Source organism: Mustela erminea, chromosome 7 (assembly GCF_009829155.1).
Source record: "Mustela erminea isolate mMusErm1 chromosome 7, mMusErm1.Pri, whole genome shotgun sequence".
Taxonomy (NCBI): domain Eukaryota; kingdom Metazoa; phylum Chordata; class Mammalia; order Carnivora; family Mustelidae; genus Mustela; species Mustela erminea.
Window position 1 is genome coordinate 72,880,633 of NC_045620.1, and position 25,556 is coordinate 72,906,188.

At 38.1% G+C, this 25,556-nt stretch overlaps 1 long non-coding RNA gene across 1 annotated transcript; it reads left to right on the top strand.

Moving 5' to 3' along the window:
- The first annotated feature begins 17,471 nt into the window (after positions 1-17,471).
- On the top strand, positions 17,472-23,510 carry LOC116596526. The gene is made up of 3 exons (XR_004288158.1): positions 17,472-17,636; positions 18,120-18,198; positions 23,332-23,510. It is a non-coding gene; the product is annotated as an uncharacterized LOC116596526 (long non-coding RNA).
- The last annotated feature ends 2,046 nt before the right edge of the window (positions 23,511-25,556 follow it).

Genomic DNA, 25,556 nt, shown 5'->3' on the forward strand with positions numbered 1-25,556 from the left:
ATCCCAAAAACAAAACAGATGAACAAATGAACAAAACAGAAACAGACCCAAGGGTATAGGAAACAAATTGTTGGTTACCAGAATAGGGAGTGTTGGGGGACAGGCAAAAACAGGCAAAGGGGTTGAAGAGGTACAAACTTCCAATTATAGAATAAGTAGGTAAAGGGAGGTGTAATTCATAATATGAGGAGCATACTCAGTAATACTGTAATAACTTTGTATAGTGACAGATGGTAACTAGACATCCTGGAGATTATTTCCTTATGTATAAAAATATCAAATCAGTATGATGTACACCTGAAACTAATAGGATATTGTATGCCAATTATGCTTCAATTAAAAAAAAAGCAAATTGCTGTTAGAGAAATCACTAATTCTACTCAGGATAATATCTTGTCACTAATGACCCTCCTGACACTGTGTGCTTCTTTAGAACTTGGAATTTTAAAAGTTTCCTATACATGTATTGAGAAACTTCCCATATCATTTGTATCAGTGGCACTTATTCCTATTGTCCTGCCCTTGGATAGTATGGCTGAGAGAATGTTTCCTTTTGGCAAATTGTCACCTCAGTTAGTCTGAAGAGGGGCCTTGACTGGTAGCATATCTGACATTCTGATGTGATCCCAGCAGGCAAAGACAGACAAGCTGTCATCCTCCTGTAAAACGGCTGCTATGCAGAGCAATTCTGTCTGGTGGGAAAATGCTAGATCTCCCTGGAGATAGACTACTGCATGTGGGTTTATATTTATTGCAGATTCACTTGATTTGGTAGATGGATTTGGATGGAAATTCTTATTATTAGTCAGCCTGATGTTTCTTTAATGTTCCTCGGTGGTATTCCCCCATAGCTATGTCTTAGCGCTGGAAACACAAAATCTCAGTTTAATGATTGGCCTCCTCCCTGGAGATGTTCATTCTCCTTTCTACCCTGCTCATGGAATTCTCCATAACCTGGTGGAGCAAACTGAGTCTGCATTTAGGGTGTGCATACTCTCAAGAGTCTCAGATAGTTTATAGTAACCGTATTAACTAGAGGCAAGAGAATGTTTGAATATTCAAAAGAACGTGTGTATCTTGGTTGTTTGACTTCATAAGTGAATTCATGTTGCTAGAAGCACCAAAGTATGTATCACTTTGAATAGCCAGTTATGTTTTTTTTTGTGTTCTGCTGGTAGTCCAATTACCCTATCAGATTTTTGGCCTACAGTTGATGCTTTCTGATTGGAAAGGATGCCTACTAAAAGGTGCTCTAATGAAGAAACTTCAATAGTTCTAAGAAAAATAAATAAATAAGTTCATTTCCCTCTCGCACAATGGTCCAGTATGCTTCAGTGTGGGTGTTATAGTCAGCTCTATACAGCCATTTAGACACATAGGTCGATGTGCCATCAATATATGACTAAAGGTTCATGTGTTCGTGGTCACTGCTGTCTTGCCAAATCAAGGACTAGTCTGAGAAATTTTCTATAAAGGAAGGACAAGTACATATCACTTTGGCTTATATCCTATCAACAATACCTTCGTTATCTGACTACTTACAAAGGGAGTTAAGAAACTGAGTCCTTGTCTGTGGCTCTATCCTGGCCTCAACTCCATGCTGGGGACTAAAAGGAGGCTTATATTGCTGGACATCTGAAAGTGTCTTCCATATAGTTTTCATCTCCCCAAACTCTGTGCTCCTCTCTTTTATGTGGAACTGTGGGGACCACTAAGGTCCTTTTCTTTCTTTCTTTTTTTTTTTTAAAGATCTTATTTATTTATTTGACAGAGAGAGAGATCACAAGTAGGCAGTAGGCAGAGAGGCAAGCAGAGAGAGAGAGGAGGAAGCAGGCTTCCCGCCGAGCAGAGAGCCCGATGCAGGGCTCGATCCCAGGACCCTGGGATCATGATATGAGCCAAAGGCAGAGGCTTAACCCACTGAGCCACCCAGGAGCCCCCTAAGGTCCTTTTCTGTTCCTTCTAGGAACATGGAGAACTCTTCCCTGGCCCACCATACTATAGTCCCTTCATTTTTAGCCTACGGCAGGGGTCTATACCCTCAAGCCTCCCATCTTTAGAAATGCTCAGCTAAGTAATAGGTTATACACTCTGTTTTCATATGTGGCCCTAAATTTCTGAAAGCAACTGTGAACTTCTTCTGATAACACTATCACTGTCTCCTGTTCTGCCGTCATGACTCCATCAAGAGCAACTCCATGATGAGTGGGCTGTAAATCAGTGATCTGCCTAGCAGGTGTGGACAGTCTGTCTTCTCATTTTGTAGGCACCTCTAATCTTTTCAAATTAGCCTCTCAGGGATTACTCTCACCTGACCTGGTGCCGGTGGTGGAGGTAGCAGGGATTCTCTTAAGAAGCCTGTATTCCCTATTCCCTATAACTCCCATCATTTCCTTTATTTCTGGTTTCCATTATTTTAGGAGAAACTGGGCAAGGGTTGGTCTGATGTTTGGGGATAAAGAATAAATGATATGTTGGTTAACTTATTAATATTATTATTATTAACTTATTAATATTCATCTGAGGGGAAGATCAGGATCCAATAAGAGGTTGTGGAGCATTTATCTCCACTTGTTTCTCAGCTTTGGGCACTAATTGCCCAGTCAGTGGTAAGGACAGTAATACTCAAAATACTGTTTTCTCCATCTTGTCTATACCCACGCAGTATTTTATAGAGTTGTCATCATAGCACAGATAGCACAGATCCAGTAGCACAGATCCAGTATTGGCAGTTTTAGTCAATAATTGGCAATCAATTAATAACTGAACAATATTCTGTGTTCTTATTAGTTTTTACAAATATTATTATCAATGTCATAGGAAATTTAAAAGTTTGAAAATTACAAAGAAAGAAGGTATATTTTATAATTACTGTTCATAAAAACTGGTCTTCTGGAGATTTTTCAAAACAGTTTAAACAATGAAAAGTTAAAAAATTAAATAACAAAACTCAGGAGCAATGGTCACACCAAAGAATCATTCTGTTTTGACTCAGACTCTTTTGGTGATGCATTAAAATTTTTAATTTAATAGAAAATATTGTTAAGTATAGAACAGACATTATTATGAGGAAACTGAAGGTCAGGATAGAAGAAAAGCAAATAAGACAGCTTAACTGAATTCAACTCTACACCAGACAAATTATATCTCAAAATACTGGAACCCCTTAAAACAATGGCAAATATAATAAAGCATAGAGGAAACAAATAGTATAAATGTTGTGATAAGAAAAATGTGGGGACAAGTTATGTTTCTAAAATACTTGAAAAATAAACCCTATATTGAATTCGTCAAAACTTCCAAAATATATTCTTCATTTTATTGAGTATTTAAATTATATATAATTCTTATATTTTGTATGTTTAAAATTCTTTAAAAATAATACCAAAAGTCACATTAGATGTGTACATCTTAATGAATTCATATAAGGAAAACACCAAGTAGCTACTACCATGTCAGTAGATAAAACATCATCCATAATCTTGGAAACCCTCAGTGGGCCTCTCTTACTCATAACCTCCTCTCTCCTGCTAAGGATAACCAGCATTCTGACTTTTGTGGAAACCACCTTAATTTTTTTAACTCTATCACCCAGTAGTCTAATCCCTATAGTTTTGTTTTGTTTTGTTTTGTTTTAATTTGGGGGGATATAGTTTATATGCAATAAACGGAAGTATGCAAAGTGTAAAGTTGAATGAGTTTCCATGTGCAATCACACCCATGAAAGCATCACCACAATCAATATAGTGAACATATTCATCAGGACCAGCACTTACCTTGTGCGCTTTGTGATATACACCCTTCCATGACTTTGCCTGCCACCCCATCTCCTGGAATATAACCTGTTTTACATATTGGTCTCATATTCCCAGATCTGACTTAATGTCATTTCATAGTAAACACATAAATAAATCCTGTGTCTGTAGTCCCATATAGTTTAAGCTTCCTGAAGTACTAGTTAAATAGAGTGAATTGGTTTGTAAGATTTCATACCCAAGACCAGGTCTTCCAACTTGTTCTAAGGCTAAGAAAGGACTACTTTCCCCTGGAATACTGAATTCCATTAAGTAGTTATAGTCCAGATATTATTGAAAAGTGTTTCAAAGAATAAGCCCCAGATATCTGTTTTTTAAAAAAATATGTACTTGTGATGATATTTTATTTTATTATTTATATCTAACAAATTTTATTTATATTTATTAACATTTGATAATTTACTGTTTTAAATGTTAATATTTGGTTAAATATATATTTGCTTAATTACATTAAATATATAATTAAATACTTTATAAATATATGTTAAATAAATAGATTTTATGTACATATATGTGTCATCAATTCCAGAATATATTCAAAGCCTGTGAAATGTGTCACTGATAGAGTGGCATTAACCTTAGTTCATCTTGACCCCTATAGGAAGATAATCACATAGTACCTAGTTCTTATTAGTTTCTATAATCTCTGAAATTCAAATTGATTATTTTTACATGTATCTCACTGCTCTTTATGGACATATTGCATAAATGTGATTTACATTTGGGTATAAAATCACTGCTTCAATGAGTTTTATTTGTTTTACAGACACCCTGTGTTCACTTGCATTATTTTGTACTGCTTCACTTATCATGTATCACATTAGGTTTTATACTATAGAGTCTATAACTTTCCATTGTGATTTCTTCTTCAGTCCACACCGTTTATAAAATTTTTGTTTTGTAATAGATTTTAATATCCTTGATATTTTTAAGTTTTATACTATTGCAATAAATGAGAAACAGGGATTTTTAAGAGATGAATGTCATGATGCTCCTCGGTACTCATCAATATTTTTTTACTGTGCATTTATTTCACTTTATAAATATGATTACAAATTTTACATTTTGAGTTAAAAAAGCAAAGTAAGTCCCTTACTCTACATTTTATGATTCTTTCCAATCTATTTTCCCATGGATTTGTTTTTTATTTCCATAATCAATTAATAAATAATTTTACATTTTTTTAAATTTACCAAAGTATCATGTCTATTTTTCATGGAGCCTCCTAGGTTTAGAGATGTCATTTACAATGATTTCCTATAATACTTTTGAATGGATGTATGTTAATTTATATTTGGGTTATTCCTAATAGATGACTCTTAAAATAACATTTGGTTTTGTATGTTTTTTATTGAACTGTTCTCATTACCACAATCACCCTTATGAAATTCTCTTCAGTCTTCAAGACCCAATTTATTTTATTTATTTATTTTTAAAGATTTTATTTATTTATTTATTTGACATACAGAGATCACAAGTAAGAGGAGAGGCAGGCAGAGATAGAGGAGGAAACATGTTCCCCACTGAGCAGAGAGCCCGATGCAGGGCTCGATCCCAGGACCCTGAAATCATGACCCAAGCCAAAGGCAGAGGATTTAGCCCACTGAGCCACCCAGGCACCCCAAGACTCGATTTAAACATAATTTCTTCCATACAAAATATTTCTAAACTCAAATCCCCAGTGTACCTCCAGTTATGAACCAAATGCATTCCTCAAAATTCATAGGCTGAAGTTCCGCCCTTCCGTGTCAACGGGATTTGGATGTGGGGGCCTTTGGGAAGTAACTAGGTTTAGATGAAGTCATAGGCACAGGACATTTATGACGAGATTAGTTCTTATAAGAAGAGAAAGAGAGAGGCGACAGCCTGCCTTCTGTGCATGTACTGAGGACGGCCTTGTCAGGACACAGCCAGAAGGCAGCAGTTCTGCAAGTCTCATGCTTCTTGACTTGGAACCACATCTGCTGACCCCTTGTTTCTTGGACTCACAGGCTCTAAAACTGTGAGAAAGAAACTCCAGTTGCTTAAGCCATCCAGCCTATGGTATTTTGTTATAGCAGCCTGTGTTGACTAAGACACCTACCTCTATTTCCTCAAGCAACATGCTGATTCTGAAATCAGCTTCATATGTGTATAAACTCCTTGGGAGTAGAAAATGTGTTTAATCATTCTTTTGTATTACTAATAATGGCAAAGTTTACCAGTTCAGAAATTTCTTTCAGTAAAAGTAGTTATAGTTATAAATCCTGTAGCTATAGTATCCATCTTGAAATCCTGGCCTTGCCACTTTTTACTTGTGTGAACTTGGACAAATTACTTCCCCATGCCTCAGTCATCTCATTGATAAAAGAGGACAATAATAGTGATGACCTAGTAGTAGCAATAACAGTAATAATAATGAATATCTTATAGCTTGTATTGAAGATTAAATGTATTAATTAGTGCAAAGTGCAAGAAACAGTGTCTGGACCATAGTATGATTTCATTTCATATCAGCTATTATTACTACTGTTATTATCATTTCATAATTACATTTATTGAAAGAATGCTACACTGTACCCAAACCTTAAGAAGAATACATATGATTTACTTGAGATTAAGATAAATATCTGATTATATTACTATAGGCTAACAGAACCATATAATTATAGATTTAGAAGAAATATTACAAAGTGCCTCATGCAGTCAGTATCCTTGAACTTTTTTAAAAAACAAGTAAAGGATAATTTATATATTTTTAATATATTTATTTTTTTAAGATTTTATTTATTCATCTGAGAGAGCACAAGCAGGGGGAGTGGCAGAGGGAGAGAAAGAAGCAAGCTCCCCGCTGAGCAGGGAGCCCAACATGGGGCTCAATCCCAAGCCCCTGAGCCGAAGGCAGACACTTAAGTGACTGAGCCACCAAGGCACCCCAACAAGTAAAGCATAATTTAAAGAAAGTGTTGGAAGTCTCAACTGCCAGTACCTCAGAACGTGACCTTGTGTGGGAATAAGGTTGTTGTACATGTCGTTAGTTAAGATGAAGTCGCAGTGGAGTAGACTGGGTCAGCCCTTAATCCAATATATCTGGTATGTCTTCAGAAGAGAAGGGGCACACAAAGAGAAGACAGCCATGTGATGAGGGAGGTAGAGATTGAAGTGAAGCATCTCCAAGGCAAAGAACACCCAAGATTTCTGGCAAACTCCCAAAGCTAGAAGAGGCAACAGAGGGCACTCCTCTACTAGTTTCAGAGGGAGTCACGGCCCTGCCGATATCTCGACTTCTTGCTTCTAGTCTCCTGAATTACCATGAAGCAATACATTTCTCTTGTTTTAAGTGACCCAGTCTGTGGCACTTTTTGTGGAAGTCTTAGGAAACGAACACAAGATGCATGTATTTTTGCCCTTAATAAGGTTGTAAATAACTTGTGTCTAGAGGGAAACACTATGGTAGATAAGAAATGGCTATACATTTTTTGGATACCCTGCAATAAGAGGTGGAGTTTATTCCATTTCCTTTTCACTCTGGCTGAACTTATGACTTAATTTGACCAACAGAATGAGAGGAAAATGGTTTTGTGTAACATCAAAGACCTGGCCTTGAAAAGATAGATTCTGCTTTTGTATGATGTGAATATTTTCTCTTTCAGCATGTTGACAGAAGCCCAAATTGCTTAGAGAGACCGCATGGAAGACTGTGGAAGTCATCTGGTTGACAGCCTCGGATGAGCTCCAAGCTACCAAACCAGCATTAATTAACGGCCAGCCATGTGAACAAGTGATCTTGGACGTTCCAGCCAGCCAAAGTAAGGAGGAATGCAGCAGAAGCAACCAGGTGAGCACAGTCAACTTACAGTCTGTTGAGGGATAATATGCAATTTTTGTTGTAAGCTGCTGAGTTTCTGGTAGTTCATTAGGCAGTAATAAGAAACCCAAATATCTTCATTTAATGAGTGCTTACTACGTGCTGGACACTGTGCTGGAAACTTTCCATTCATTATCTTATTAAATCTTCACCCAAATTTGTATGTCAGATATTCCCACTTTAAGGTTAAGGTTTTATCCAATTTCTTGGCTAAAAGGGGACTGAGAAAGAGTCCTATGGAGATATGTTAAAATCCACAGTCTGCATTATCTATTTTAATATAATTTTGTTAAATGACCATATAACCTTGATGAGTCATTAACTCTCTGTGTGAATGTTTTTCTCATTCATAAAACAAACTGATGATCCATAGATTTATTATTGATGATCTTAGGCATACATAAAGTACCCTGTGTAGCCTAAAATCAGATATACATATGATGTGAACATTTATTAAAAAAATCATACCCTAACTATAAGTGCGAAGCATAAAAATTTGTTTTGAATTGGAAATGAAATGTGTCTTGCTTTAATACTTTCGTCAGTGCACTGACTGTCCCTTTAATTTTTGCATTCATTTTGCCATCAGTACTAGTGAGAGGTGCTACATATAAGAACACAATAATCTTCCTCCAGTTTGAATGCACAGACAAACTCAGAGGCCCTGGAGATGCTGGAGTGATTGTCATTGCCTGTTTATTTATTCACAATATCCATTAACTTTCAGTTGTGTTTTCAACCACTCTTAAGTGTTGGCTTGATTCTTACTATATTCATTCATTTGGGCCACCTTCCTGTCTATCCTAGAGCCAAACCACCTGAGCTGAAGGCATTCTCGTAGTATTAAAACCCACACAAACACACCTGCATGGTTGCATTAGTATTGGGAAGATGGTGAGATGTATTAATTCAGAGGAGTGTGTCAGGTAGCCAACTGAAACCTAGTACTAAGGATATGGTTTTTCTGCTTGTTCCCAGGAGACTGGTGTTCACTGAAATGTATTCACTGGAGGAGTATTTGTTTTTTTCACTAGAGTAGTCAGCCTCAGAAGGCATTGTTTCTACAGTTTTCAACTGCAGCAGTATTAGACAATATTCAAACACATTGAATACCTATGTTTTTTCTTAGTACCTTATTGTTGCTATGGTTCAGCTTCGTAAAAATAAAAGAGCAACCTTTGGACCAAATGTTAGTATTTAATGGGGGAAAAAGGTAAAATTATACACATGCGTGTATGTTTACAGGTATAGATGTAGACATAGATATAAAAATAGAGACAGTGAGATGGATAATGGCACAATCAGAGCCACATCATTATAATAATACCCTCTCACTAACGCATTCCACTAGTTTTCTTCCTGAACTGACCGTTCCCACTGACATCCTCTTAATCCAAACTTACTCCTGTTGTCTAAGCTTAAGGATCAACCTAATCACCTTGATGTAGAAAATCGTGTGCAGTCAAGCTTCAAGTTGTCCTCCCTCTATTGTCTAACATATTACCTGTGCTAGTCAAAATAGATTCCTCATTGCCCCTCAGAAAATCATATATGATTTTATCTATTTGACTTTACTTCTTCCGTAACTGTATCCTCCTCATCTGGGATGACCTATTTGCTTCTCTGTACCTAGGCAAGGCAAACTGAATTCAAGCTCCATAAAGCCTGCAATAAATGTTCTCTCTTACAGTGATTCTTTTCATTCTCTGAAATTCTGCAGCACTCATTGCCTCAAACACTCTCTTGGCACTTTGCCTTGCATTTTTACTTATCATTTTATGTATGGATCCTGTCACCCAGAAGAGCTTGTCAGGCCTTTAAGAGTAGAAACCATGTCTCATAAGTATTTATCTTCATTGCCTAATATAGAAAGCCCTGTGGGTAGTGTGCTCATGATTAATATTTGATGCTGATGATTTTAATAAATTTTAGTTATGCACAGATCATATGTTACACTTAAGTTCCTGGTCTGTCACATTCTTGGCATTAGGGAGAGTTTTCATCCTGACTATATGTTAAGATAGGCAAAGCAACCATAGATGTTTTGGTCCAAAATAATTTTTCTAATAATTAGCTATTAAATAAAAGCCAACAGGAAGTATTCTTGATGAAACAAGGAAATATTTACAGAAACAGCAGAGCCTGATTTAGTCCAAATTACATGGCAGTTGTTCAAAAGAGATGGAAATGCTCTGGAAACAAACCTCTGATTGGTGGACTCCAGGTTTTTCCGTTCTCACCTCACGTGGCCTTTCTTAGGAAAGCCTAGACACTAGAAGGTTTGTGATATTCTTTGAATAGATTGAATAGACCCTTCATAACAGATTTATAAGTGGCCAGTAAACATATGAAAAATGCACATGTTTTGTCATCTGAGGAATACATATTAAATAACAAGGAAATGTCACTGCACACCCTCCAGAATGAATAATATTCAAATGACCGATGATACGAAATATCAGAAGATACTCTCATACAGTGCTGAAAAGAGTAGAATAAAACAATCATGTTGGAAAGCATCTTGACATTTTCTTATAAAGTTAAACATTCACAAATGCTATGAGTAGCATTCTACTCTTAGCTACTTACCCAAGAGAAATGTAAACATATGTCCACAAAAACACTGTTTCACATTTGCTAGTAGGAGTTTTAGTTGTGACAGCAAAGGAAAAAAAAGAAAGAAAAGAAAAAAAAAACAAGTGTTCATCAACAGGTAAATGTATAGACAAGTAAATTGTAATACACTCGTACAATGGAATACTTTTCACAAATATAGATAAGTACAAAATGGATGGATCTCAAAAACATTATGCCGCTTGTGGGGATCGAGACACAAAAGAGTACATAATGAATGATTTATTTTCTATGAAATTTTAAAATAGGCAAATGAATCTATTACTAGAAATAAGAACAGCAGTTGCCTCTGGTTGCAGGGCCAAGATTGAACAGAAGCATAAATGATGGGTATTCCTAGGGGTCATGACAAAATTCTTTATTTGGGTAGGGATAAAGGTACATGGGTTTACTCATCTGTAAAAATTCATCAAACTGTACATTTAGCATTAGTACCAATCACTATATTTAAATTATGCCCCAATTTGCAAGAAATTTAAAATGGGGATTCAGTATTTCAAATAAAGAGGCTCAAACTCTCTAATTAATGTTTCAAGACATAATTTGTTTATGGACTTTTCAGTCAAGACTAGAGATAGTAAACTGAACAACAATTGGGTCTAAGTAGTTGAAGATATTCTTTTCATTTGTATCAGGAATGCTTCGGGCAGAAGTGACAGAAGACTCACTATGGAGTTTGGTAATAATAAGTCAATCAATAGTATTAATCATTTCAGGTATAATTCAGCTTAAAATCTCAGACTTTGTCCTGATTTTCAAGATATAATTGATGCCTTCCAAGCAGCCACATCAAGAAAGAAGGACTGGGAACAAAACCTTCCTATTAATATTTTAATTTTTATCAGAGAAGAAAGTCCTCAAGGGGTAAAAATATTATCTTACTTTTCATTGCCTAGAAGGTCTTTGCCCACCCCTAGACCAATTTCAATTTAAGTGGAATAGGAATGTTGTGACTGATTTGAACCATTGTTTTGGCCAGCATAGGAGTTTCTCTTTCTAAGATCAAAACACCTCATCATCCTACACGTAAAATCAGGGTTCATTTCACAGGGAAAATTTGGAAGTTATGTTTGACAATTACACTGATGGTTGACAATGAGCAGTGTCTCATATACATATTCCTTGCCTAACTAACTTCTGTTAAGATGAGATATTTACTGCTCATTCCTGATCACTCCCCCTCCCCCGCCACGGGGAAGGAGTTCAACAGACTTAACTCCTTCTATTCTTTATCCTTTTACTCATTCTGCTACAGATGGCATGAAGTGACTTAGTTGTTGGGTAAATTTGGGAAGAAAAGGGCTATCTTAGCTCAGGAATGAGCGACCTTCTTTTGGAGGAGTGGACTAGAGGGAGCCTGTGCCTCTTGCTCCACCAGGGGGAGGCTCCATCTCGGTGGGCAAAGGGTGTAAGCATAGGAAGGTCTTCCCCAGTCTTCAGGTATCAAGACTTTGTCTAACTCTACCCAGTTCTGGGGATCAATGTTAGAAAGCCCACTGGACTCTGACACCCAAGCTAATTTTTCTGACCCTGCATTTATGAGCAATAAGGTGGATAGTTACTCTCTACATTAATTTTCCATGTGTTTAGAACTTGAGTAGGGAGGATGGAAGCTATTTATTAAGTCTCCTAAGAGGCTTCAACATTTGGTGCATTAGCTAGGGACATTAAGAATAAGGACTAGAATTCTGAAGGAAAAGTATATTAAAGAAGATTTTGGTGCAATCATGACGGTATCTTTGGACCCTGGGCTAGCATATGTCAAAATAATGTTCTGACCTTAGGGGCTTTTAGAGGCTTATTATCAATTTTTAGCTGTTACCACTTGCCCTCACATTGCATGCTAGACTAAGGTTTGTTTAATTGCATAAGAGTGTGTAGGCCTTAGCCAAGGACACAAAAGGGTCTAGCAAAAGCAAGATAGTTCCAGCAAAAGCACATGGCTCATATGCATGTTCTCAGCAAAAATAAATGGGAATCACCAGAGTTGCCTGAGCAAAGATTTTTAGCTCTGCCATAGGTGGCCTGGATAGGCCTCTAATAGGTTATGTGTGACCACAGTTTAATTCATAGGCTGGACTCTTCTTAACAGACATAAATCTGTGGCAAAGATTATATTAGAGAAAAGAGAGAATCTTCATTTGTGTCCTTGGTATTAGTGGGTATAAAATATTTGTTACATTTAAGCATTAAGAAAGCCAAGTTCTTATAATTCTATGATTTATAGTTCACAAAATCTAGTTTAAAGTCAATGCCAGAGGACTGTTCCAAATCCTGTCATATATTCAGAGCCAAGGAAAAACTGTTGGGCGTAATTAATCTTATCTCTTTAACTCAGCTATATATGTATATGTGTATATATATATGTGTGTGTGTGTGTGTGTGTGTGTGTGTGTGTGTGTGGTGTGTGTGTGTGTGTGTAGATATATATATGCATGTATATATACATATGAATGAATGAATAATTATAAAAAATCAGTGGATACATTTCAAGATGATTGAATTATTCTGGGTGGTATTATGCCCAAAAAGAACGGGTTTCACAGCTAGATGGAATTGAAGAATGGAAGGAACATAGTTTCTTGAGGGATACAAGGCCATATTGTTCTATTTCAATCCCCTAGGGCAGTAGTCATCAAACTACAGCCACAGGTCAAACAAGCTATTCTTGTAAACAAAATTTCACTGGAACACAGCCACACTCATTAGGTGACTTTCCACAGTGGCAGAGTTGAGTAGTTATGACAGAGAAGGTATATAGTCCACTGGGTTTTTTACAGAAAAAGTCTGTCAGCCTCTTCCAGAAGAGGGCAATGGTTTTCAAACTTGAACATGGATCAGAATTACCTGGAGGACTTGCTAACTTACAGATTGTTAGGCCTCATCTCTAAAGTTTCTGATTCAGATTCTTCCATTAGGCCCATAATTTGTATTTCTAGCAAATTTCCAGTGATGCTGATAATGCTGGTCTGGAGACCACACTTTAAGAAACACTTCCATAAGTATAAGCTTCAGAAGCAACAATAGAAATTTCTGGAATCTGCTAAAGATGATTTGCAGTTAACCCAAATGCGGTCTAGGTATCTATCTCAAGAAGTAGTGGCAAAAACAGAAAAGGTAAGAAAAGAAGATAAAAGAAAATAATAGATAAAATAATAAAGAATTAAAAACCAGCATGTCATTAGATGGAGTTCACACTTGCTCAAGTACCAGGATTGAAAAATCATGCATGTCAGGAGGAAATGGCATTAACAAATTTAAGAAATATATGCTGCATGGGAAACACAGTGTCCCCCATTCATTGCCTTCTTCCAAATATGGTATATGCATTGAGACAAAATGAATCAGGTTCTGGGTGTTTTGTTTTGTTTTGTTTTGTTTTGTTTTGTTTTGTTTTGGAGGGGAGGGAAGGGGAAGGGAGGGGAGGGGAGGGGTGGGGTACCAAACTATTTCATGTGAAGAAATGGTACAAACGATAAAGCGTAAGTAAATGTTCTGGTACAACTTACTGAAAGAGCAAATATAAGCTCCATATGCACCCACTGCATTGATGACCACAGTCACCCCACAGCTGTGGGGAGGCCAGCCTAGACTTAGTTCCCAGGGTGCACTTGTCACAGCGTGGGGGTTGGAGCTTGGACAGGGCAGGCGGGGACACGACGGGGACAGGGAGGGGGCACATCCCTCTTGTGCAACTTGGTCACAAGGCCACCCAATTCATGGATGGCTCTCACCTGCCTGTTTCTTCAGCCATGAGCCTCAAAGAAGTCACACTTGTGCGCATTGTTTTCGTCGGTGGCCGGTTTGCGCAGTTCCAGTAGTGACTGATTCACACTGGTTTCCGAGTGTGACGCAGAGAGCGTTGCCTTCTGCCACCCTCGCAGTCCTCGCAGCCCTTGAGGGGCTCTGGTACCTCCATATCCTGAAGGAAGATGCGGCACCGCCTTGACCTGTGGCTTCAAGGGTTTCTCAGCTGTGCCCTGTCCTCTGGAGACTGGAAAACAAAATCCTGGGCCAAGTTCTGGAAAGCTACAGCTTCGCAGTCAAAGTAGTGGGATGCGGACAGGCAGGCAAGGGCTCGCTGCGACGGTTGGCGGCGGCCGCAGAGCCAGTGGGTTTGCCGCGTCCGGACTGCAGGTGGGCTCACTGCGGGCGGAGACCAGTCGGCCCCACGGATCAGGGCACTGTGCAGCTGTCTGCAGGGGACCTCGGGCCTCTCCCGTCAAGCCTCTGTGTGGGACCACAGACGTCTTGGCATCGACCAGTAACTGGTAACTCGGCAAGGCTGAGAGCGTGAAGACCTCCAACTCCTTTTGCTGTGACCTCTGAACATTAAGTATGTGTGGCTGGGAGCGTGGTTTTGGGGGTACGATGACTCTTGGGACTCGGTGTGGCTGGCCACCACGACTTGGTGATAGCGCGGGCAGTGCTTCATCGTCACGCATGCCCATTCACGCCTTGAAGTGTTTAACACCGAACTATATCCAAGAACTGGCATTGCAGTTTGGATCCCAAAGGAACTTCATCTCTCTTCTGAGAATGCTTAAAGAAACTCAATTTCACACCACCAACGTTTTGCTGAAAATTATGGGGCTTGGACTTAACTTAAAAATTTAGATGTTTTTGGACTACACACCAAAGGGCAAAATGATTTAGTAAGGCGTTGAAACTTGAATATTTGGGGATTTTAACTTGCAAGGGGATTTAGCCATTCTCCCTTGGAATCTAATAATGGGAGAGTGTTTTTTTATTCACAGTGGAATGTCCTTATTTGTGCGTATTTTTATTATTTGAATGCGTTCAGCGTCTCTGCAGAATTTGGATAATGTGGATGGTGTGCTTGGGATGGCAAACTGAATAGGAAATGAATTTTTACTCTTGGGTACAGAGTGGCCTTGGAGCTGATTTAGATGATACTTTGTACTTCTCAATTTTAGTAAAATCTAAAGTGAGTGTCAGGGGTCCCAGGATGATTCCTAAAGAGCAGTGGTTGGTAATGGAGAGGCAGTCTAATGTATTTCTCTGACAGACTATTGGTCCCCTCTCCCAAAGAGGGCAGCTACACTTCTGCTTGACTATAGGCTCTATGAAAAGTTTAATGGGGTTTGAAGAAAAAAATAGGGGAATTTTATGGGGAACACTAACTCCTCATTCTTCACGTTTCCTGCATATAAAAGAAACTCAGAATCTGTCTGTCCCTTTACTCCAACTCAGGAACAGTGGAATAAACTATCTGATTAGTAAAATTGGGAAGAAAAAATAGGCATACCTGTTAGTTATCTGCTCAGCTCAGAGCGAACACTTCTTCCTTTTAGAATTAAAGTAAAGCTGCCCACTAGCAGGACAAGTTGTTTGGTTTTTCCACAGGTAGTTTCTGCTTCTTCTGACTATGAGAGACACTGGGTGGGTAAGTGTGCCTAATTTGGGGATCCAGTGTTAGGAGTGCATTTAGTTCTCACAACAAAGCTGTGAACTTTAACTTAGCATTAAATTAAAAGAAGTAGTGCTTTGGCCTCCATATGGCACTGTTTTACTTCTCAATATGTTTTGAAACTAAATAATAACAGAAGATGCTAATTTGGAGGGGAGGAGAGATACTTCCTCAGAAACAGATTTTACCCCTTATTCTTGTACATTTTTTTTTAAACAGGAAAGAAACAATTTTCTATAGTAAGCTAGTAGATGAAGGGATTTTGTCAATTAAAACAACAATAAAAAAATCTGTGGACCACAGATACCTGTGGAGATTTGTTTTATAAATCTTTCCTCCTCCAACAATAAGTAAAAGTGTCAGCATCACTCTGAGAACAGGTGTGTACATTTACATTAAATAAATTATTCATTTGCTAATATTGTGGGATTGTTCTGTGGTGCATAAGAAAAAAAGAAAGCTGAAATAATCTCTATCCCTTGCATTATGCATTATAACATTAGAAAATAAGTTTTTTTTCTGAAGATAGTCAACAAACAGGTTCTCTTTTCAGTCCCTGAGGTACTATACCAAATAACAGAATAAAATCCAATAAAAAACTTGGAATTTATTTTTGTTCTTTGTCATCACCTTTTGTTAATGGTATGTAGGTTGCAATTTCAAAGCACATGCAATATGGTTTGGCTGGATTAAATGTTATTATTTTGATTCCCTTTGCTAAGCTCACAGTATTCTACCTTCCCTTTTCCTTCATTCTGGGAAATTTTGCACACTCACTCATAGTCACAGTTTTTCCCAGAGCTGGAAAACAACCCTATGTAGTCTTTGCCACTTTTCCCATGTACACATACCACCATGGAGCCTCTCCTCCTCTAAACTCACTAATAATTCCTTTCTAAACAACACCATTGTATGCTTCCTGCCTGTACCACTCAGTTGATTTGTTATTTAATATTTTGCTATTTGTATGCCCAGGGCACATACACACATATCTAAGGTAAATTCAGGATTCTTAAGGGAAGGACCAGTTTTAATACTTTGCACATGACTCAAAGCACTGTATTTTGCACCTCGTAGGCACTTTTGACTTTATCTACCTTTCCTAAGTGGAAGAAACCCTATTCAAGGAAGATAAAGAACACTTTGGGAGCTTTACTGAGGATGCAAATTTTTATGTGCTTTTTCCCTAAAATTTTAACATACAGATGGCTGAAATTATGCCTAAAATTGGAACAACTAATAGTTCACAAGTGAGAATAATTGTAGATGTTATTTTTCATGTATCTGAAATTAATAAGCCCTACTTAGAGATGAAACTATCTTTTTTTAAAGATAGTTACTCTTTTGCTTTCATTTGTAAAATCAACATTATTGAGGTATAATGAGCATATCATAAAATCCATTCATTTGAGAGTACGGTTCAATGAGTTTTGAATTATAACCTAGATGATCATCACTACATTCAAGATACAGAACTTTTTCTCAACCTACAAGTCTCTCGGAAAACAAAAGATTCGTGTATGTGTGTGCATGCGTGCATTTATTTACTTTTAAATTACAGTAATGTGCCATAAAAGAAACATTTTTGGCGTGCAGTTTATTTATCAGGATGTTTAAACATTATCTACATAATTTGGGGGGGGTAAAAACTGAAGCTTAGAGTGTCTTTTCTAAAGGGCACCGATATAGCAAGTATAATAAGAAATAGCTCGGCCTTAATAAAATGTTGTTTTTAAAGGGTGAATGTCATCATGTTCTAAGCGGATACAGGAGAAGCTCATCAGGCCACATGGCAAGGAAGCCTTAAGCTGCCTGCTTGACTTGATTCATCTGCTTGCTTTCTGAAGACAAGGGTACGGGAAAGAGAAATCAGAGCTATACTGAACACAACGGCAAGCCAAATGATCAGGTAATTCTCCTTAATCCTTATCTAGTACTCTGCTGAGGACTTCTCACAAGCAGTGAATTATTTTAGTGGTAGTAAGAAGCAGGCCCCACATATAATAAATGCTCACTTTTCATCTGTGTGTGCCATGTCGTTCATGGGCCCATTTGCTTACCTTCATGACCTATCTTTGATGCACTTCATACACTGATCCTGGAGCAGAGGCCTTCGTGGATATCTTCTGGTCATTGAGCTGAGACGAAATGTTCATTTTCTCATCCTGTGATGTGCACACAGAAATGAATGGGCTGTGGGGCAGATCTGGCGTGCATTGCTGCCGCTCTGCGTTATTGAACGTGCACCTGGCCTCTTCGCTTTCTTGGGTGTTCATTTACAGAGACAGGGCCCTATTTTACTTTTACTTTCTGCTGTTAATCAGTAAACTGCAAATAAAACTGCTGAGACTTGATTTCTCCCTCAGACCTCTTCTTTCTTTGGGTGCTTCAGATGCAGAGACAAGAGAGTCTTCAATGAGTCCTGTTTTGACTTTTACAAAAGGAACTGTAGTTCCGCTCCTGAAAATAAAGTAAGTTAACATTTCAGAGAAGGTCTATGAACAAAGTAGGTCTGTGATGCAAAATCACATGCTTCCGTGTGATTGCTTTTTAAAGACTGCATCAGGAGGGCCAGGACTGGGGAAGATAAAGCTGAGGCTATTGGGGGATAGAATCGGGCCTGCCTCTTTTCAAATGACTGACTATAAGAAGACAGTGTGCACCTCCCCAGCCTTTTCTTATTTTATATCTTTAAATCTCATTAGCCAGGTGCCTGCAAATAATCCTACTCCCCTTAAAACTGTAGGAGAGGATCTAAGAAACTGTCTCACATTAAGGTTTAAAGAACTAACTCAACTTTCAGCGATACCCCTAAATGGTGTATATGAATTGAATAGATAGATAAAACTTCATGCTAAATGAATGATGCCTCAGTGGTATATTCAGAGCTATCTTTTTAATCTTCGTTTGACAGAATTAAAAGGTTCCCCAAGAGCATATATGTCTGACTTTGTGTAAAACAGGACTAGATTTGGATCATTGCTTTCCCTGATAGATCCTTCTAGGAAAATCTGCCTCACTCAGTGAAGAGGCCGTTGCATGATCCCACTCTGCTCCCTGTAATCATAGACAGTTGGACCCTGAGAATTAAGTCCAAGAACTTATTTATTCGCTTAGCAAGAACATACGAATTGTGTAGCTTGGCATACGAGAGAAAGTTGGGCCGAGCAGATCCCTCTCTGGGGAGGAGCCTTCATGACTTCTCTCACTTTCCCCAGCAATACTGAGTTACATTCTGGAGAGGTCAGACACTGGGGCAAATTGAGTTGGTTATCATCGTTCTCACTCTTATTTTTAACTCATTGATTTCTTTTGCTGAGGTTTGTTCCCATGGCAACAACACAGGCCACTTGGGTTAAGAAGCTCAGAAAGAGCAATGGAACTTGAAGGAATTCATTTTGTTTTTGTCTTCACTTGCCATCATCTCCAAATGCTACCAACTGCCTCATAGGTCACATCATCTTTGAGTTCCCAGGACATCGTTGATGAATTTTAAGACTGTTTTTATTTTCCTCCACATTTAAAAAGGGCAATTCATTTTTCCTGACACAGACAATACTTTTACAAAAGCTTTTATTTCATATACTTCAATACATGAAACTGAGTGACAAAATCCATGAGGAAAAGGAAGCCTCATATGTGGGGCCTTTTCATGGCCCATTTCCCCAGCTTAGCCAGCTCTCCCTCTAGCCAGTCCTGCCCTAGCTTTCTCCTTTTCTTTAGTCATATCAACTAATGCTGATTTTTTAATTTTCCCTCTTTCACCTCAAATATTACTTCCTCAGAGGAGCCTGCTCTGGCCACTCACACTGAATTAGGCCCCACAGGTCCTTTTAGTTCTTCTTTAAAGCTTTTTGTCATAGTTGGTAATTACATTTTTTTTTGATTATTTAAATACTATCTTTTCTTGTCCTAACTAGACTCTGAACTCCCAAAGATAAGGTACTTGGCTCTTTGGTTTATCACTGAAATTCTAGCACCTCACACAATGATTGTGAATAGGCTTGATAAATATTCATTTATGGAAAGGGTGGAAAATATCTAATTTTTTCCTTCTTAAGGATAGAATCAAGTTGACCGTTCACTTGGATGTATTGGTCAGCTCGGGCTGCCACACCAAAGTGTCATGGACTGAGTGGGTTAAGCAACAGAAAGTTCGCATAGTTCTGGAGACTCAGATGTCCACAACCAGGGTGCCAAGCTTTCTTCCCGGCTTGCAGATGGCCACCTTCCCCTTTGTGTCCTCACATAGCTGATGTAGGGGTGAGGGGAGAGAGAGAAAGAGATTTTCCTCTTCTTAGGAAGGCACCAAGTGGGATTAGGACCCCACTTTTAAGACCTTACTTAACTTTTCTCACAGACCCTGCCTTCGACTACAGTCACACTGGGAGTTAGTGCTTCAAATAGGAATTTGTGGGGGTGGGGACACAATTTTGTTCATCTACCTGGGATTAAGTTTACTTGACCTAAAGTTTTCCCTGTCCTTCCAGCAGATATTAATTTATTACTTTGCAACTTTTTATGTTTTTCTTTTTTGCAAGCAAACCATTATGCTTTTGCAAGAGAACATTTTGTTTCCTGCTAGACTCTGAAGTTTCTGTCTCACTCTGTCTCTGTCTCTCTCTCTCCTCCTCTCTCTGTTGCTCTTTGGCTTTCAGGAAAATAAACTTCTCAAAGTTTATTATTTTCTCTGAATTGAAAGTTCTGGTGCAGGATGCCAAAAGTGCATTAATATGAGCAAGACTCAGAAATCATTATTGATGCATTAATACAGTAAGCATATTTCTAGTTAAACCTTCAGTGTTTGCTACTGAATATCACTGGGCTTTGATGTTCTTTTTTCCTATATGGCTTTTATTTTCCTCTAGTTCATATCCTTGACTGAAGGTGAGCCCCAGTTCTTGATTGTCTGCCTTCACAAAAAGTCTTATATTTGTCTGCAAGGACTCTATTTAATTTTTAAAATCATTTTTATTACTCTGTTCAAGGGAGTCATCTGGAAATGACATTCTGTAATAAACTGCCCTTGACAAATATTATTTTTTTTCTTGTGAAAAGCTCCGTTTCCTGTTTTTCTTCTTCAAATAGCCATTGGCAGTTTTGATTGAGAATGCAGGGCTACCAGAGGAATAGCTTTTGCCCAGTGAAGCTTTTGTTTATTTATTTTTTAATTCCTCCTGCTTTTATGTTATAGTTGATCAAAAGTGCACCATTTTATATTCTTTTTTCTCCCAATTTTATTTTAAATTTCATTTCTGTAATTGATTTTTCAGTTTTCACTGAACTTGCAAATGAATGCAAAGACCTGTTAAAAGAAACATTTCATTTATTAATTTACTGTTGCATTGGTCAGTTGTTTCTGAGGGATTAAGAAAGTTATGTAAGGTGTGAACCAGGTGTGTGAACAGCCTACTTGAGTAGTGACTTTGAAGGTCCGCACTGAATAACATTCCACTTGAAAAAGCAGCTTCAGGCTAACTTCATGCATTAATGAGGCAGTCATTTTTTTTTATTAATTTATTCTAATTTCTTTTTTTAATTTTTTAATTATTTATTCATTTTCTTCCAGTGTTCCAAGATTAATTGTTTATGCACCAAATCCAGTGCTCCATGCAATGTGTGGCCTCCATAATACCCACCACCAGGTTCACCCATCCCCCCAGCCTTCTCCAAAACCCTCCGTTTGTTTCTCAGAGTCCACAGTCTCTCATGGTTCATCTCCCCCTCCGATTTCCCCCAACTCACTTCTCCTCTCCATCTCTCCATGCCCTCCGTGTTATTCCTTCTGCTCCACAAGTAAGTGAAAGCATATGATACTTGACTCTCTCTGCTTGACTTACTTCACTCAGCATAATCTCCTCCAGTCCCATCCAAGCTGATACAAAAGTTGGATATTCACCCTTTCTGATGGAGGCGTAATACTCCATTGTATATATGGACCATATCTTCTTTATCCATTCATCTGTTGAAGGTGGTCATATTGACCAGACTTGTGAAAGAAGAAATAGGTCTCCTTACTTGCCGCCTTACCCTATTTGAATTTCATGCCTGTCTGGACCTTAAGTGTCCATTTTCAGTGGAGGGGTTTTATATCTTTCTGATCCATTTAGAGTAGAGCCAGGGGCATTTATGACAAAGGTGACCAGGTAAATGACAATAATGTAAAACAGTAAAATCCCATCACCTGGCTGTGCTGATTTATTCCATGCCCATGTGGAACCATTTATTACTTAGACAGCATCAAGGACCAATTTATCTATTAAAGTGTTAGCACTAAAATGTTAATGTATTTTTTTTTAACCTTAATGTTTTAAATATCTATTTATGTTCCAGAAAATGATGGAAAAATGAAGTTGCATTGATCATTGTTTCTACCCTCAAGGATGTTATAGTCTACTAGAAAAAATATAGATTATAGATGAATAACGAGAGGGGGCATGATTATGAACATCGGAATTCAGAGGAGGGAGTGATGGTTGTCATTACATTTGTGGAAAGAGTAGAAGGATTTCCAGCATAGAGGCATTTGCACTGCTGCCTGAGGAATGAATGTGAGTTGAGCAAACAGAAAACATAAAGGTCGGTATTCTGGGCAGAAGAGCCAAGGCCCCAGCAAAAGAAAATAACATAGTCATTTGCTCCCTAAATAGGTTGGAAAGGCAGGACTGGAGAAGAGCATAGAAAATACTGGATGTCACTTAGATTTTAGACATTCTGAAGATCTTAGGGGATCTGAAATAGGGGAGGAGAAATAGGAGGAGACAGCAGGAAGTTATGTTGGGTAATAAAATTGTAGACTTTACAATGTCTTAGGAGGCAAGGAACTAGCAATCACATTTGAGTCTGTAGTTTGTTTTTTTTTTTTTTTTAAAGATTTTATTCATTTATTTGACAGAAATCACAAGTAGACAGAGAGGCAGGCAAAGAGAGAGAGGAGGAAGCAGGCTCCCTGCTGAGCAGAGAGCCCGATTCGGGGCTCAATCCCAGGACCCTGAGATCGTGACCTGAGCCAAAGGCCGAGGTTTTAACCCACTGAGCCACCCAGGTACCCTGAGTCTTCAGTTTTTATCCTGGGTGAGTGAGAGAATGATGTTCTTAGAAAGAAGAACTTTAAAGTTTGGAGCAAGGTGTTCTATTGTTTTGTTATCTCAAAAATTTGTTTATTTATCAGAGAGAGAGAGCGCACAAGCAGGGGGCAGAGGGAGAAGCAGGCTCCCCACTGAGCAGGGAGCCCTACATGGGGCTCAATCCTAGGACCTTGGGATCATGACCTGAGCCGAAGGCAGACACTTAACTGACTGAACCTCCCAGAGATCTCTGGAGCAAAGTGTTTTGAAGAAGGAAATATTTTATTTCAGAAATAAAAATATGTTTCTGTAAAATCTCCCCAAGCCTTAGTTGTTGAAAGGAATATATAACTTTCAGGGTATAGACTCAGTACTGGATTTTAATCCAGATATGATTTCCAGAACTTCATATCTGAGAGAAATTTATAAGATCTCCTCTTGGCCAGCTGATATCCTTCATTGCCTACTACTCTTTTGTTGAAGAAGTTACATGATAACTTACTATCTGCATTTCTTTTGTTTTCACGTAATGTGCAGTCAAGAAAGAAGAGAGCTATGTAAAGAAAACGCCCAAATAGACCATATACAAGGAGACAGAAGCTTAATAAAAAACAACAACAACAAAAAGACATGGTTGAGGAGCCAGTTGGAATCTGGGTGAGATAGCAGGTGATGGTGATTGAAAACATTGATCTTCAAACTGGATTCATCTGATGGTGTGGGCGCTGGGATTTAAGATTCAGATGCCATTTCTAACTGCCAGTAGAGCTCTCCTTTTTCTAAAGATTCTGACCTCAGTCTGCAATGGGAGAAGAGCTCTGCTGGATGTGGAAACTATACTGGAAAAGGCTGGGCCTCGAGTGTGTGTGTTTCGTAGAAGAGCGGCCACATGGAAGAGTCTCTAGGTTTGTCTTGACGTGGGAGAAAAGGAGTATTTGTGCATCTGGGTGTCTGTGTGTTTAACAATTATTTTGCTTAAGAGAGAAGAGAAAATACTTTGTTCTATTTCTCCTCAAGTGTTCTTTAGCCTTTTGACCTAAACTCAAGTGAGATTTTCTTTCTTTTTAAGCACAAAGACTTTAAAGAGTACTTGAGGTTTTTTTAGCAAGATTTTTTTTTTTTTATAATTCTCAAAGTCAATTGCCTTTGAAGGAGTGATAACAATAGAATCAAGTAACATTTTCTTATTTGCTCATATAATCCAATTGTTGGACTAGATGTTTATGTGTATTCTAAAGGCATAAATGCTATAGGCTGTCTTAAGAATTTGTTGATCCTTTATTGATATTCTGAGGTTCAAATGAAATGTATCAGCAGTATCTAAGCCCATGTTCTCCCACCCAGGTCTATTTAAAATTTCCATGTTCTTTGCTTTGTCACAATACTTTTGAAGGTACCTCTTGTAATACAAAACATTATACATGCCTCCTCTGATTCCAAAATATAAAGCCCTAGTGAGAGTCGAGACTTAAAGAGATAATGGGGGGAGGGTTACTATGTCCTGTCCTATGGTTCTGTGACATATGGGGATGTCAGTAGACCAGCTTGTGATACTCCTGGAAAATTCCCAAGTCTGTACGTAGAGAAATTTTTAGCCAGCTCCTGAGCCACTTGCCTGAAAGGTACATCAGTTTCAAAAGAGGTTTGCCCACTGGGCGCCTGGGTGGCTCAGTGGGTTGGGCCACTGCCTTCGGCTCGGGTCATGATCTCAGGGTCCTGGTATCGAGTCCCGCATCGGGCTCTCTGCTTAGCAGGGAGCCTGCTTCCTCCTCTCTCTCTCTCTCTGCCTACCTCTCTGCCTACTTGTGATCTCTCTCTGTCAAATAAATAAAATCTTAAAAAAAAAAAATTTCCATGTTCTTTTGCGTTCTATAGCAAGTGTCTGGATACCTAATGGAAATAAATAATGGGAGAGTGCTGTTTGATAAGCCATCTTTTTTTCTTTCTTACATCTACGAAGTAGACTAAACCTTGAAATAGAAGCAAAGCTAGGTAGACTAGATTGAAAAAATTCAGACAGTTCTCATGAGAGAGCCTAGATATATAGGGATTTAAATCACAGGCAAGTGATTAGGAGTATGGGTTAGAAATATGGGCCAGAAGACTGGTTAATGGTAGATGATGAGAAAGGCAGGTAAGGCCTATGTGCAATAAAGGAGTTTGATATTACAGTGGTAGCTGCCTAAACTAAGATTTTCTTACATATTTTATGTCAGAGGAACTATACATTGTTCAGAATGTGGGACTGTGATTTGAGGCAGTGAAATGGAGAAGAGAAACAGAAACAAAGTGATGGCTACTGGTGAAATATAGCCATTTTAAAATGTTTTAAATAAAACTATATATTTACGATGTATAACATGATAATTTGTTATACATATACATAGTGAATGGATTAGTACAGTCAAGCTAATTATCATCTTTTTAAACTAGAAAATATACTTAATTTTTAATTAAATTTTAATTTAATTCTTATTTAAATAAAAAAATTTTAATTCCAGCATAGTTAACCTGCAGTGTTATATTAGTTTCAGGTGTACAGTACAGTGATTCAACAATTCTATACATGACTCAGTGCTCATCGTGATGTGTAGTCTTAATATCCTTCGCCTATTTTACCCATTCCACACCCCACCCTCACCCCTCCGGTAACTATCACTTTATACTCTATAGTTAAGAGTCTATTTCTTGGTTTGTTTCTTTTTTCCCCTGTGCTTTTTTTGTATCTTAAATCCCACACATGAGTGAAATCATATGGTATT